This window comes from Ursus maritimus, unplaced genomic scaffold (assembly GCF_017311325.1).
Source record: "Ursus maritimus isolate PB19 unplaced genomic scaffold, ASM1731132v1 scaffold_12, whole genome shotgun sequence".
NCBI classification, from domain to species: Eukaryota; Metazoa; Chordata; class Mammalia; order Carnivora; family Ursidae; genus Ursus; species Ursus maritimus.
The window spans coordinates 32,859,862-32,876,645 of NW_024423564.1; the positions used below are offsets into that span (position 1 = coordinate 32,859,862).

The window sequence follows — 16,784 nt, forward strand, 5'->3', positions numbered from 1 at the left end:
AGGGTCCGCTAAAGTGCATTCAGTATAGGAATGCTAATGACTTATTAGGATCTCGAAATTTAGGCAATTTCTTACCACCTGGACATTAATGGCTGCAACCAGTTATCCACCTTGGTCTGACCCTGGGAAAAACCTGCCAAGTGCTGTCCTGCCTGATAGAAACCACTTTGCTGACAAGAAGAAAAGGGCCTTTTTTTTTTTTTTTTTTTTTTGCCACTGAATTCATAGAGGGGGAAGCAGTTCTTTCTAATAGGTCTGGAATCTGAAGTTTCATAAAGGCATCATATCTCTCCAACTTTCTCATATGTCTTCATCTGTTCCATTGACTCTCTTTGATGGAATATACCAGCAGGTGCTGCAAAGCGCTTTTTAATACTTTAGTAAACAGTTGAGAGAGAAGCCTCATTACAGATAAAGTGAGGAGTGAAGTTGGACAGCCCATTTATCTTCCTTGAGATGAAATAAGGGCTATTGTTCAATTAGGATAACATAAAATCTCATGTTTCTCTCCCAATGTCTTGTTTGGGGGCAGAGGTGTAGGGGTGGGGGAAGTGAGTGGCAGGATGAATAAGCTTCTGAAATATTGCCCAAGATGTGACGGGAAAGAAATACCGTCTTTGGAGGAGGGCTGACGGGCATGGGGGCAGGAGAGCGGCCTCAGCAGCTGCTCCCGCAGAAGTCGCTTTGCCCTGATTTCTGCTGGCATGTCCAATTAGGAAGCAGGGGCATGACACAGTTGGAGAGAGCCAGCTCAAGTCGCCTTCACCCGTGGAACTTTAATTAGCATGATTCAGAGAGGAAAGGGGAGGAGGGAGACGGATAGCAAAGGATTGTCATGGGGGGGTTTAGAAAGGGGAGTTCAGAAGTGTCCGTTTGATCCAAACCAAAAATGTATGAAGATTGCACATCTGCTCTTATCCTTTAGCCGTTAAGCATAGCCAGTGTTTTGGGGGATTTTTAAGGGGATAAGTGTTTGGGTGAAGGGTGGGGTGCAGGCTTGGGAAAGGGATAGAGGTAAAGGAGGAGAGAAAGAAAGCTTGTCTTGTTGCCAAAGCTTGCACCTGGCTCTGTCTCAGCTGCTGTGCTGGCGTAAGAGGATGCTTCATTTTTTTTTCTTCCCGTGGATACACATGTTTATTCTTAAGAAATGAGGGAAAATCCCATTTTTGCTTTCAGACTGTTCATCTGGTGGAAGGCTAAGATCTTTGTCAGGAGATATCTTTCCCCCTGACTTTTTCCACTTTGCTTGAACCAAATCAAATTTACCCTGAAATATCTGATACATTGTGGGGGAAGAAAAGGTAGCCAGAATGAAGGCCCAAGTTCTGGCTCATTCATTTGATGTTTCAGACCTTCCAGGCAGAAATATCCCCTCCTGCCCTCGGTAGTAATTTTTTTTTTTTATGGGATACCCAGGGTCCTAAATACTTGTATTCTACTCTTTGCACTGTGAATCCAGTATGTTTTTTTAAAAATTTATCTAGGTGGAAAATACAAATTATTCACCTGTTTCTTTGAAACTTTCTTGTTAGCCTTAGAGAATCATGCATGAAAGTATTGCCAAATGGTGTTTTGATTCAGTTCCTGATTAGGTTCTCAAAATAAGAGGATTTCACTTCCTTAAAGCTTCCTCTCCATCAAAAGACAGCCAAGTGTTGCTAGTTGGAAGGATAGCAACCTTCTCATGAGCTGGCCCACACTGAAAACCAAAGAGACTGCCGCTATATCAAAATCTAGGCCCAGGAGTACCTGCTTATTCCAGAAGCTCTGGAACTGTGTCCCAGAGCCGCCTCTCTCAAACTCTCAGGGAAGAAAAATTGCTTCAGAAATCACATAAAACACTTAGCTCATCATATATAATAGAGCGGGATGAAAAATCTGGATTTGGTTTATGGATGGTAAATAAATAGTATCTCGTATTAGGATAGATGAGTTTAGAGATTAATTTGCAAGGAACATGCAATACTTAGCAATACTAAGAGGCAACCGTGACATTCTTCACAGAGGGATTAGCTTTTGAAAGGAGAAGTCAAGTCCAATGCTAGTTCAGGGTGGGCAGAGCCTGGCAAGAACCAGGCAACACCCAGAGAGCAGAACCAAGTGATCCACTCCCAATGTCTCTTGAAAACCACATTTAGGTTTTCAGAAATTTTACAGTCCCTGAGAAGATGGATAGGGTAGCGGCCATCATAACTGAACTGAGGTTCAGTTATAGGTGAAACTCAGCCTCACCTATAATCTGAGCTCCTGGAGAATAGACATCCTGTCTCTTTCACTAATTTAGTAGGTGCACAGAGTGTAATAAATGTGACTGAACTGAACTGAACTCAGCGGATGGCTGGACATGTCCCGCTACCGTAGACCTTAGCAAATACAGCATCTTCTACTTTCTAGCAAATCTAGTAGGAAACCTTCACAAAATGGGAGGCTGAAAATTACTCTGGAACATGAAGCATATTTCCCCATAAATATTCCTGCCACCACAGAGGGGTGTGGTCCATGTTGGGGTAGGGGCAGTTGCTCAAGCTTTTTCACAGCGGCAGCAAGTCACTTCAGATTCTTAATTATTTGACCATCATTCATAAGTAAGACCATCCGACTCCAAATTGAGTTTCTACATTCACCAACCCACCCTTAAATTTCCATGGTGATTTCCCCGATAATTTTCAACCAAGAAGGAGATGTCCTAGCCAGGATTTTCTTTTCAGATGGGAGGAGAAGAGAAGCTAAAATAAGTTTTCACAATCTCTTCATTTAGGAAATTTAGACCGCCTTTCAGGAATGAAGATGAAAATAAGTCACAGTTAACGGGCAAGAGGAAAATGAGAGGACTGAGTGTAGAACCATGAGAGGGTTTCTGAAAACCAAAATGTGGATCAGAAAGCTGGCACGCTCCATACTCGAATGCAACCAAGTCCATGTGTAGAATTAGACTTTGGGCCTCATTGTGAGACTTTAAGATGGTGCCGTATAACCCAGGAAATGCCACCCACTGGACAAGAACCAGTGAGTTTCCATGGGGCCTTTAAATTAATTTTAAGTGAATAAATTTCTAGATCTTCAATTTCCAACTGTCTTTTCTAAATTTGAACCACGTGATCAACTCCCAATATGTCTTGAAGACCCCTTTTAAGTTTTCGGAAATTTTTTCTTTTCTAAAATTTTTCTGAAATCAACCTTTCAGTCAATTCATTAAAATCTGACCTTTTTAAAAATTGGCCTGTCAAGTCCGTGTTCTACTGACTGATTCTTCTCACCTCTTATTTTATTTTATTTTTTATTTTTTAAGATTTATTTATTTATTTGAGAGAGAGAGAGAGAGCAAGTGAGCAGTGGGGAGAGGCAGAGGGAGAGGGAGAGAGCGAATCTGAGAATCTGGAGCAGATTCCCTACTGAGCAGGGAGCCTGATGGGGGCTCAATCTCATGACCTTGAGATCATGACCTGAGCCCATGTCAAGAGTTGGACACTTAACCAACTGAGCCACCCAAGTGCCCCCTCATCTCTTATTTTAAATTTCCTTCTTGCAAATGAAAGACAAACCTCTTGCCCAGCTTAAGTCTTATGAATGTACATTGCCCCAGGGGATCAAACAAGGGGACAATTTCAGGATACCTTGCTCCTGAGGGGAGTTCTGTGAGTACCAGCAGGAAATATTGAAAGGAGCAAGCTGTCCCTTACTTCATCCAAGAGATAAACTCTGGCAAGCTGAGGGCTTGCTTATCTAGCCATCTATCCATCCATCCACCTTCTAGTTAAATTCAAAAGTGAGATGGTTGTCACAGGGGTAAGCATTAACATGGAGCTTATTTGAACTGAAAATTAAAGTAAGACTTTTTAGGGGCGCCTGGGTGGCACAGCGGTTGAGCATCTGCCTTTGGCTCAGGGCGTGATCCCGGCGTTCTGGGATCGAGCCCCGCGTCAGGCTCTTCTGCTGGGAGCCTGCTTCTTCCTCTCCCACTCCCCCTGCTTGTGCTCCCTCTCTCACTAGCTGTCTCTCTCTGTCAAATAAATAAATAAAATTAAAAAAAAAAGTAAGACTTTTTATGACAGAAAGTGATTCTGATTGCAGTGGTTGGTTTGACAATGAGAACTGGGTTTGCTAATTTATGTGATAGATATTGTCTATAAATTAAATGAATTAAGTATGCAGCTCCAAGATTCTGACAAAAAAACAGATTCAGGGCCTGTAGACATCATAGAATATGCTAGAACATGCTGGAAATTATACATATGATGAATATTTCTCAATGTCAGTTTAAATCATGTAGGGTACACATAGGTTATTTTTTCAAAAATTGTTACAAGATGCAAGAAAATTTGAAGACAACTGCCCTGGGGATTCAGCCGTAACGAGGTTAAGCTGAAACAATCTGAAGAGGTTTGTTGAAGTGGGACTGGGTTGGGTGTTCACCAGGAGGACTCAAAGTGAAAGGCAGGGAAAGGATATCTGGTCATTTTTTCAATGGTGACAGCACATGCAAGGACTTTGAGATTTTACCAAATGGGTCCAATGGCAGGATGATAATATGCCCAGCCTCACTTCAGGACAGGAACCAATAGAATGGCAGGGACAATAACTTGGGCCATCTGTTTCAGTCTGAAAAGATTTAACAACTTTCTTGCTGGGAGTAAAAGGAGAGTGGACTGGACAGGTGAATGAACAATAGGGCAGGTTGGAAAGGTTTTGAAAACCCCATGAAGGACTTTAAGCCACATGAACAAAGCAGGATTTACCAGTGTTAATCCCTTAACTTTTCTAAGCAGGGTATGTTGCTCTTCTGGAGTCCCATAAAATTATTTCTTCTCTGATAGGATGTCTCCTATCAGGAGGGCAATCGTTTGTTTACATTTTGGTCTCCTCCATTATTAGTCTGTGAACTCTTCAATAACATGGATTATATCTTATATGTCTTTGCCACCCAAGGGCCTAGCACATTTCCCCTCAAGTGATAGGATCTTAACAAACTTTTCAAAAATAAATAAAATAATAAACAAAAGAAATCCAAAAGGAAGGTAAAAAGGGATGATATAGGAAAAGAGGTCCAATATGTTATAGTCCTGTGTAGCAGGGACTGTGCTCGTCTTTCCAAGTCCTCCCAGCTGGAAGGAAATCCTTTCTCCCCCGACCAATTACTGTGCTTTGTCCATAGCTTCGCACTTCCGGCTTGCTGTATAATCACTTATCTGTCACGAATTTTCATCATGTGGCTAGGTGTATGAAGTCTGATATATGTACCTCACACATAGGTGACAGGCAGTAGTTAAAAAGCAACACCTCAAGGAAACAACCATTGCAGCTGACAGAGAACATCTGAAAGTGCAACCCTAGCAAAACAATTTCTTTCTTTCTTTTATTGAGTACTTGAAGTATTTTCACCCTAAGATCTGTCCTATCTATGAAATCCTTCATAATGGACACTACAGGTTGTATACTCAGAACCCATTCCTGAGTATGCAGCTCAGAAAGAAAACCCGGATTGGCTTTTCAGGTATCTACTCTTTTCCTCTATGACTTCTGGAACTGCATTGCCCGCTCCTAGGATAGATCCTATAAATCTAAGCTGATTATGATAATCCCATTCCCTTTGCTAGTGATCTGGTTTAGAAATGACCAGAGAAAGTTCAAACAGAAGTGTCCTTGTACAGTGGGAATTACTGCAGAAAAGACCAAATCTCTTTAGCCTAAATACAATTTAAGGGAAGGAAGAAGATTCTCTTTAGGGCATTGACCAGACATTAGGTAAAGGCAGAGTTTTTTTTTTTTTTTTTTTTTTTTTTTAGCTGGTGAGGTCAGCAAGGATCTTAATTTATTTCTCATGCTTTGCTTAGACAAGATAATGCACTTAGTACTGCTTGGTTGGTCTCAAATGCTTGGCCAGCTCTCAAAGAGCATTTGATTTGGGGAAAGGATAGAATAGGGCATTCCCAGCCAGCCTTATCAGGACCAGACAGTACTCAGAACTGCAGCCTCAATTGTGTGTGTGTGCCCTTTTGTGAAACCTTTAAAAGGCTGGATCTGCTTACAGAGCCATTAACTCCGGGGTCCCAAAAGTCACCTTACAGGGATGGCTGAACGTCCCTCTCCTAAGTGCATACCAGTCATTAAGCAGGAGCCATTCACTCTTAACCATTTCCAACCCAAGACATACCTAATAGATGTAGGGAGAGCTACCAAATCTGTGTGGAAATAAAAAGTTCTATTTATTCTGTTAACATATCATTAACTGACCCTAAAATGGAATGGTAAAAGGGAGCAACGTGGAGGAAGTGGATGGTGGGGCATTAGGACTTAATTCTCTCATGGAACCACAGTTCATTTATTCAATATATTTACTGAATGTCTACTACGTGTCAGGTACTCTTACAGGCACTGGTTATCTAGCAGTAAACAAATCAATGTCTCTGCTTCATGGAGCTTAACACACACCAACACTCTATATGTATATAAATAATATGCATGCTATCTTCCTGGGTCTTGAAGAAAGGGACGGAATTTGAATAGTAGAAGGGGAGAGGAGGCCATTTAGCATGATCTGGGAAAGCCAGACCATTTGGAAATGGATCTAGGATGCAGCTGGTTTCTGCTCTGGTCATTTCCACCAGTCAGAAGGGCTAAAAGGGCAGGCTTTTCCCATCTCTGACCACCAAACCTCATGATCCCTAAGCACATTCTCTTTGTCCATGGGGCCATGGTTAGGCTGCACTTTTAGGGGGCTGACAGTACAGGATTCAGCTGTCACTTAGGTTATGACCAGGAATTTGTCAACAAGGCTGGGCAACTTGAGCTACCAGAAGAGCAGGCACTCACCTCCATGGTGTGATTTAGGGTTCCTGAAATTGTCCTTCTCTTCACAAATACTTTTCTCCAGAGCTTGCTAAGGAGCTCCAGATGCTACCCTTACCTTCTCTTTTAGCCTAGGGCAGAAGTTCCTGAACTTTCTCAGTTCGCGGCATATTTATTTTTTTCATGGCTCTCCTAGGTCAAAAGAAATATCTAACAGTTCTATTTACTAAGTAGTTAAGACCAAATAACTTCACGTGTAGTAGTTTGTGCAGAGTCTGGCAAATGTCTCTCTGTTTCCCTCCGAAATTTAAAACGTCCCACAGTACCCCTGTGAGTTCATTGTGGAATGCTTGGCACGCGTTTGTTGTTGTAGACTTAGGGCACAGAAAGTCCCTGTTAAGATGTAAATCATCCTATCAACCCTGAAAGCCAAATGTGTCTATCTGGTTTGTTGGAGAGTGGTCTGAGTCTAAAGAGATGGAACATAGGGTGGTTCAATTTGGAAGGAGGGAAAAGGGGGTAAAGGCCAGGGGCTAAAGTGCTATGGGAGTCAGACCTATGGAGGGGGGGAGGGCTGCTTGCCAGGAGGAGAAAGAGGAAGCAGTCAGAGCTCTGGATGGGGAGATTGCGGAGCCCCAGGAAGTGAAGGCAAGTTGGCAGGTCAGGAAGTAGATACAAGTTATCCACCCCTGGGAAGGTGTGCAGCCCCCAGTGCGACCCCAGTCAACAGAAAGCCTCTCCCAGGGGAGAAAAGGCACTCTGAAGGGCTGGCTCACCCTCTCCAGTTGGACCAGCACTTTAGCGTTCCTGAGATTCCAAAGATGCCCCTCTTGGCCCTACCTACCCCACACTTAACATGTGCTTCCAGGACAGGTAAGAGATATCACCTTGGCATCCCACTCACTTTCTTTCTATGAATAAACATTTACCAGGCCTTCGCCTTGAGCAAATGCTCAGGTGTTAGAGATGAATGAAATGCAGTCTAATTTTATGAGCTTAAAGTTCCAACATCCATCTGGAAGACCTTTGGATCCTCCCTTACTCCTTCCCTCTTGGCTGTATTTAGGCTCATCAGGTGTTGGAAGAGTATGCGTCTCTTGACCAGCTCTGTTGCATATACTTTCTTTGCATTTGCCAATTGATTTCCAGATTCCATAAGAAGAAACTGAGAACTACCAAATTCCAAAGGCTCTAAAATGAAGAATCCAAGATGTACCCAATATTTTTGTATCTTTAAGAAAGAAAAAAGTGCTTCTAATTATAGTTGTAAGATTTCATTGATTTTAAGATTTATCTTGTCTTTAGAAATGCTAAGCGTTAAAGAGAAGGTATGTCTTAGATAAAATATAATAACCTTGAGGAAGCATCTACCATGGTAAGGGACTCAGGGAGACACTATTTATATTTTATCTCATTTAATCCCTACCATCTGCAGGTAGAGATTAAATGACCAATCTCTGAATAACTAAGGCATATTCAGGGTTTTTTTTCCCCCTATATTACTAATAGCTTGATCTCTTTATTTAAATTTCTCTAAAAAAGAGCCCAAGTCAAGAATTTAGATAGGAATCTAGTTGTTGGGGAAGTGATTCCAAATAATTCCCTGAGGGAACACGGAAAGTGCACAGGGAAAAAGAAAGTCAATCTAGTGTGCTTTATCAAGTCACTGAGTTTGGCTACAGGGGCTGAGCTCTGTAGAGACCATTGAGGCCTACAGAATGGCTTCCAGAATTGTCTATCCATCAGACAGAAGGTTGGGGCATCTGTCCAATGGCTCCCATTTCCCTTTAGCTGAAAGTTGCCTCTGGGGGCTTTAACTACTTTCTCTTCCTAGAGAACCTGTGTGTGGGCTGAGTGGGCTCCTGAGTTTTTAGAGAAACCCATGAAAGGGAAGAACAGAGGAAGGCAGGGGTACACTTGAGGTGAAACTGTCTATGATAGCTATAGCTGTGGCTTAGACGATATGACACTATGGAGGTACACTTCTATCACCTGCAACCTTGAGTTCTGACTGATCTTATAGTTTAGGATGAGTCAGGGGTCTGGGCTCCAGACTTTTAATCACGGCACTATGTGGTTTTGGGCAGGACCCTTCACATCTCTGGGCCTCAGCTTCCTCCTCTGCTGGACGTGGGAGGTGGACCACACATGTTTTGAGGGACCCCTTAATCAATATCTTATCACTTGACCCCAACCTTCCATTTACCATGATCATAATTATTATGAATTTCAGTACTGGCCACCTTAGTATCCATCTCCTCTCTTAAATAGCTCCTTGAAGGCCACCCAGATGGTATGGAATGAGCTTGAAATTTATATGCAGACTATATGTCTATACCAGACAACCCTGAATCAACATTAAAATTCAGAACTCAAGTTACATTTTCCTCTTTCTTTAATCCATTCATTCATTCAATAAGATTTTACTGAGTGCCTGCCATGTGTCAGTCACCATGCTAGGCCCTGGTGTACAGCAGCAAACAAAAAGACAAAGTCCCTGGCCTTTTGAAATTACATTTTAATGGAGAAGGACTTATAAGAAACAACTATACAATTAAGTACTAAGGGGAAGATAAGTGCTATGAAGAAGGGAAAAAAATAGGCTAAGGAGATAGAAGTTGGTGAGGTCCTGTTTTCTATAGGATGAAGGCTAGTTGCCAGCATGGTCTTCACTGATGACCATAATTGGTGTGGTAGATGCCTGTATGCCAACCCTTACAATCTTTCTCTTTCCACAGCTGAAGACCCCTCCCTAGTCCTTCCTACCCCTACCCTCTGTTTCTAGCTGGAGCCTTGTATGGCAGGTTGTATTTTCCAAAGATGGCTGTAACAAGATCTCCTGATCTATGTGCTCTTCTTACAATGTGACTTTTAAAGTCCTCCCATCAAAAGGTGGATTCAGTGCTCTTCCCTTTGAATCTGGGTGGGCTTATGACATTGGAATAAGTGATGTTATTAAAGTTCTGAGGCTAAGTCACTGAAGGTAATGCACAAGCAGGGACTCCAACAGATATTTGCACACACATGTTCATATCAGCATTGCCTGCAATAGCTGAGACGTGGAAGCAACCAAAGCGTCTGTCAACTAATAAACAGATCAACAGAACGTGGCATATACACACAATGGAATATCATTCAGCCTTAAAAAGAAAGGAAATTCTGACACATGCTACAACATGAATGAATCTTGAAGATGTTATGCTAAGTGAAATAAGCCAATCACAAAAGGACAAATCTTTATAAATCCAGTTACATGGAGTTCCTAGAGTAGTCAAATTTATAGGAACAGAAAGTAGACTAGTGGTTGCCAGGGGCTAGGGAATGGGGAAAATAAGGAGTTGTTTAATGAGTGAGGAATTTCAGTTTTGCAAGATGATAATGTTTCAGAGATTGGTTACACAACAACACGAATATATACTACTAAGCTGTACACTCACAAATGTTAAGATGGAAAATTTTACATTTTTTTAAACACAACTAAAAAATATGTGATGTAGGAGCGCCTGGGGGACTCAGTCGTTAAGCGTCTGCCTTCCGCCCAGGGCGTGATCCCAGGGTCCTGGGATCAAGCCCCGCATCGGGCTCCCTTCTCCGCTGGGAGCCTGCTTCTTCCTCTCCCACTCCCTCTGCTTGTGTTCCCTCTCTTGCTGGCTGTCTCTCTCTCTGTCAAATAAATAAAATCTTAAAAAAAAATATGTGATGTAGCCTCTGCCTTGCTTACTAGAAAACTTGGACTGGAGTACTGAGCCACAATGGAAATGGTCTAACTACTCTGAAGCCACCCTGCTGTGAGGAAGTCCAGACATACAACGTAAGTGGCCCTTAGGCATGAATAAAGAAAGACACCTGTCCAGCTCTGTCTTCTCCAGCCACCATGTGACTGCAAACTCATGAGAGGCTCGGGAAGAGCTGCCCAGCTAGGGTCTTCCCAAATTCCTGACCTATAGGAACCGTGAAAGATAGTAAATAATTGTGTTTTTTTCTTTTATTTTTTAAAAAAGATTTTACTTATTTGATAGAGAGAGCATGAGCAGAGGGAGAGGGAGAGGGAGAAGCAGACTCCCTGCTGAGCAAGGAGCCTGACTCAGGGCTCGATCCCGGGACCCGGAGCTCATGACCTGAGTGGGAGGCAGATGCTTAACCAACTGAGCCACCCAGGTGCCCCCTAAATACTTGTTCTTTTTAGCCACTAAATTTTGGTATAATTTGTTATACAGCAATAGCTAACCAGACATTTGCCTCAATCTCTCAGGTCAATACTGACCATAGGCAGAAAGGGATTAAATAGTTCTAGCCCACTGCTATGCAATGTGTGATGGTTTGGTCCTGTAGATTCACAGCTCTTTGAAAGAAGGGCTCTGTGTTCATCAGTGTAGTAGTTATAGCTCTATGCCCCAGCCAAGTGCTTAGTATACTTCATTCTACAAATATTTACTAAGTACTTACTAATGCTAGGGACTGTGCTACAACTACATGATGTGTAAGATATGTTCCTCGTTCTCATGGAGTGTAATCCAGTGGAAGGACAAGCATTAAACAAATTATGGTAAGTTCAATGAAGGAAAAGAACCAAGCTGTGTTCAGAAGGAATTAACAGAGGGACATAATTTAGATGGAAGAGAGTGTCAGGGCAGGGTCTCTGAGAAAGTAACATTGAAGTTGAGATTGGGAGGATGAGAAGGCAATAACCCTCTATTGGAAGAAACAGTGAAGAGTAATCCAGGCATAGGAGACAGCGCTTGCGGAGGTTTTGAAGCCCAAAGCACTTGCTATATAGAATATGCCCAATGCATGTGTGTTTGCCTGGGCCTGCTTAGAGCTGTAGGCGTGGGCCAGATCTTCTCTGCAAGTCTCTCGTCCTGTTTCTGTTTGAACTAGTGCTAGCAGGGTAGGGTCTTCTCAAGGTGCTGGCAGAAGCCCAAGAAGACAAGCCCAACTATGCAAACACATTACAAACTGCTGTTTATGTGCCTTCCACATCCTATTGGACAAAGCAAGTCACATGACCAAGCCCAGCATCAATGGGGCAACCAAGGAAGAGAGGGAAAGGGGTGCACCCACTTTTTGGGACAATCCTCTACATTTGTCAAATGCCCTGTACCATCACCAATTATGACTGTTGCCTGGGCTCCCCCTTTTCATTGACGCTAATAACTTTGTAGATTGTACGGGTACCAACTAGACTGTTCTTCCTGACACTTCCAAGTGGGTCATGCCCCCTCTCCAGGCCCCTCCAGCCATTTATGGTGCTTCATGCTGATGCCTTGTTTGGTTTTCCATCCTCATCAGTCTGCCCCATTCTGTAGCATTTAACTGTCTGTGCCAGCTGTATCCGGCTATGACAAGAAAATCTGATGAAAATGTAGGGTGCTGGCAAAAATCATTTCATGTAGATAAATTAAAATAAAATCGCGTAGGCTGATTAAAACCCTGAAGAAGAATTGAATTGGAACAGGATAATAAAACTCACTTATCTTATAGAGATGCCATGAAAATTAGCTAGTCAGTATTCATGATTCGAACACAAAAGAAAAATTGTTATTGATTTACATATAATGTCTCTGTTGCGTCTTCCAAAAGCCTCTTCAACTAATATATAATGAGATGGCAAAACCAAATGTTAAACTTAGGACACATTCATCATGTCATCATGGCTTTTCTTTTTTCTTTTTTTTTCTTTCCTTTTTTTTTTCCTTCCTTTTTGCCAATCAGAGAAGACCATTAGCAGCGGCAAAGATAACAGCCGTCTCAGCAGTGGATGGAAAAGCACAGAGAGCTGGCCCTGGATCTGGACATTTGAAAGAACTGCAGAGTAGATCGTAAAACACCATTGCATTCGTAAATTACGGTTCATTAGATTTTTGATGAAAAACTTCAAGAGGCATCTGTTTTCCCTTCTCTGTTCTCGCCCCACCCCCCATCACCATTAGAAACCGTTTTGGAGTAAATTATGGCCTGTTCTCAAGCCTGATTATTCCGGGCCCGCTTGGCTTGGCTGCTTTCTTTCTCCTGCCAACCAGCGATCCTCCATCTCACAGCTTCTTAGCCCTAACCTTTGAGAGCACAGAAGCAGAAATAAAGACGAGGGACTCATGCCAATTCATTACGCCTCTTGTTGGTGGTGCTGGTCTGAGGTTTACTGGGAAAGGAGACTGGACTGATGGCCCTCATTAACTGAGGCAAGGGAGGGTGGGCCCCGCGCTGCCATTCAGCATGACAGCACAGTTCTGAGGCAAAACCTCCTTCCCTTCAAGCTTGTCTTAGCAATGTCTATTGAGAAGGACTTTCCAGTGGGTGCTGGCTTTTTTCAGAGTCAAATGGTATCATGTTGTAATGATAATGGTTATAATTAGACAAAGATCTGTTCAGTAAGTGGATGCCAGGCACTGCACAGAGTTATTTCTGGTGAATTATCTCATTTAACCCCCACAAACCCCTAGAGGTGAGAACTGTTACGGTGCCCCTTCTACAGGGCAGTAACGGACTTGCCCACGACCATGGCTCAGAGCAGCCTGAGAAACCGTGAAGAAAAGACAAATCTCTTCTCCAGTACAAGCAGCTCCATCATCTCTTATGGCCGTTCCACTGACACCCTCCTGTCCCCAAGGCACGGAAGCTTGTGTGGATGTAGCACTCTTCCCCTCTTTGTGGAGGGATTCCCCAGGGCCACTTCCAGCCACTCCCACCTGCTTGCTTGCGTGATATCCCTGCGCACATCGTGGCAGCTGCCTGCATGGTAGAGCCTCCGCGGGGTTTCTCCTCAACCCCTAGGCAGCAAATAAGGCCCAATGCGGTAAGACACCACACTTGTTAGTCCCAGCGGTTTGGGATCCAGACTCCTGGGCTCCATTCCTGCCTCTATTGCTTATCCCGTCTGTGATCTTGGGAAGTCACTTAGCTTCTCTGTGCCTCAGTTTCTTGAGGCTAATAATCATACTTACTGTCTAGAGCTGCCGTGAAGGTCAAATGCATGTAGTTTCAAGCACTTGGCAAATGCTCAATAAATACTAGCTATTATTATTTCCTACTACACACTCGTCACTGTCCTAGGACTTTAGAGGCATGAAAAACCCCTGGTTCAGATGAATTTAGAGGCCTTCAGCAACCTTACATTGTTCTGGGCTGCTCTATCAATACTCTTTTAGGCACTATAAGTTGAATGGGTTTTGGCGCACTGACTCGGGAGCCTTGTCACCATCTATTACATATAAATGTGCTCTGAGTTTTGAGCAACCAACTTTTAAAAGACCCTTGGGAAAGCTCACTTACTGAGATGAGCTGATGGACTGGAGAAGAGGCACTCATTTCCTACACTAACGAGGAGGCTAGGAAGGGTCCCTGATTACTCTAAGAGAGGAGCTTTCCCAATCCTCTGGAGGTACCAAAATGGTGGGCACCAAAATGGGTTAAGAGACAAGAGGAAAGAAAACCATTTCCTGGAATAGCACCCACTGGGCAGGACCATCAAACCGTGGTTGAGTAGTCTGTTTAGCTGCATTTGAGCAGCTTGGCCGGAGAATAAGTGTCTGCTCCTATTCATTTTAAACATTGCTTAGGCTTAATGGTGTAATTGTTCATTGGGGGAACCCTTAGTGTAGAAATGAGAGCAAGGCTTTTGGAATTAGCGAGTCTTGGGTCAAATCCCAGGCTCTGCCTCTCTGTCAGCTGGGTGATTGAAAAGCCTTTATTTTCGTTTTTGTAAAACAGAGATAGGAGTGGTACCCACCTCACAGGTTGTTAGAATGAGATAATGGGTGTAAATCACTTTTAGCACAGTGCCTGGCATGCAGAAGAACTTAAATCCTTGTAGCTATTATTATTTCACCTTTTTCTTAAGTCGCAAGGTCTCTGTTGATAGGACTCTGGGGAGAGGGGAAGCTGGGAAGCGGGTAGGGAAGACCGGCAAAGGAACCCCTGCCCACGACCTGCTCGTGACTGGGGTTCCTGTATCAGCGATGTGACGCTAACACAAATGAGGTGAGTGATCAGACATGGAAGGAGGTCTCTCCACCCCCGCCAGCTGGGTTTCTAAGGTAGACACATGGCTGCTGAGGGCTTAGCAAGTTTAGAGTCAGTACCAATATTTGTCCATTACTAATCTAAGGGGAATTTTTTGCATCATTGCATTAGAATGTATGCACAATTGGTGGATATATGTTCTCTAATCTAGGATATGGCTAGTGGCTCCTGTAACTCTCAAGTGGTGAGCAGACCCTGCAGCGGTCTCAAGCGCGCTCACGAACCCTGAAGTGTGGCATTATCGCAGTGGTAGACAAGTCGCTCTTCCGGCAAAGCAATACACAAAGTTGATACAGCCCATTTAATAGTTCGCATACTAGTTATTTTGCTATATTATAATGGAGCAGATATGGTAAGCTCTTCATACAAATGACCATCTTCTGCTAAAACCAAAACCAAAGAATAAACTGAAAAACAGCCTTGAAAATTCCCATAGGAGATAAAACCAGTTGAGTTCTACCAGCAAAGCTTAATTTAGCTTACTTTGCAAGACAAACTTGACCTGGGTAATTTCTTGCTTATGCCTCTGAAAATCATAAACAAACTGTGTCCCAGATTAATAAGAGGAAACCACTGGCCAATTCCCTATCATTAAAGAAAATTCTAACGGTATAACCAATCACTGTTAAGAAGTCCCTTCTTTCTCACCGTCTATGCTGCTTTATAATAATCTACTTCGCAGCCTCATCCCATGTTTTGGTTTGTGGGCTCCTGGTTTGCAATCTGCCTTTTTGTCGTGTGGACACAATGAACTTTTACTAATTACTGCTTCAGGGATCTGTTCGTTTTATTCCTGTTATTTCTGAACTTTTGACACTTTCCACAATTTTCATGTTGACCAATCATTTTTAGCTGTTCTCTTTGCTAGTTGCTTAGTATCTCCCTATTCAGATCACTGTTGACAGTTTCCCACAATTTGTTCAGTCATGCCCCTAGCCCCCTCCTCCTCCTCTCCCCTCCCAGGAGGCATTCCTCTCCCCTGAGCTCCCCTGAGCTCCCGAGTCTCAGCAGCCCTCCTAGGCCAGCTGCCTGGGAGCTGGAGGGCTAGAGTTTGCAGAAACGGGGCTAGAAATTAGCCACGATGGGCATCGTGAGGGGGAAGGTGGAAATGGGCTGAGAAGGAAGACCCAGAGCACTGGCTCCAGTCCCAGACAGTCCAGAGGAAAGGAATGGGAGGGGTGAGCGTCGGGGAGGGGAGAGAGGAAGGAGGGAGATATAGTTTAGGATTCGAATGTACCGGCTCTGTAGACTCCGGGACCTTGAAGCCAGCATAGCAGGTTCACGCTTAATGTCTCTGTTGAAGCTTCAGTTTTCTCATCTGCAAAGTGAGGATAACAATCTCTATCTCACAGTGTTGTTTTGAGAACGAAATTAGAGGATGTGTCACACCATATTGTGACCGGCATCTCGTAAATGCCGATGAATGGCACCTGGTTTTTTTGTTTTTGTTTTTGTTTTTTTTTTTTTTTTTTAATGGTGTGCTCTTGTCCTGCCACATAGGGCATATAACCTCTCTCAGTGAAACTAAGACTCTGGCTAGAAAGAATAATAAGGATTATATAGATTTGTTACCTTGATAAAAGACAAATTTATAGAACATATTCCCATATAGCTGAATTGTAGAATAAACTTTTTATTTTTTATTTTTGAAAGAGTGCAGGCATGTGCGGTGAGGGGCAGAGGGGAAGAGGGAGAGGGAGAGAGAGAATCTCAGGCAGGCTCCACATCCAGCTCAGAGCCCCACTTGGGGCTTGATCTCAAGACCCTGAGATCATAACCTGAGCCGAAATCAAGAGTCAGAGGCTTAACCAATTGAGCTACTACCCAGGCGCCCCTGGAATAAACTTTTTTAATCCATAGGCTCTTTCCCCTGTTCCTGGCAAGATAATAGTCTGAGCATTTTCACTTGCTCACCAAATTACTCATTAGTAATGGCCTATTTAGTTGATAGACTCAGTAAAATGGTATTACACGTCAGC

At 43.2% G+C, this 16,784-nt stretch overlaps 1 long non-coding RNA gene across 1 annotated transcript in view; it reads right to left on the bottom strand.

Annotated features, from left to right (window-relative positions):
* LOC103662941 overlaps window positions 1–16,495 on the bottom strand; it is a 35,927-nt gene extending 19,432 nt beyond the window's left edge. The window contains exon 1 of the long non-coding RNA XR_568604.2: window positions 16,043–16,495. This is a non-coding gene — a long non-coding RNA (uncharacterized LOC103662941). The remainder of the gene's footprint in view (window positions 1–16,042) is intronic.
* Between the last annotated feature and the right edge of the window lie 289 nt (window positions 16,496–16,784).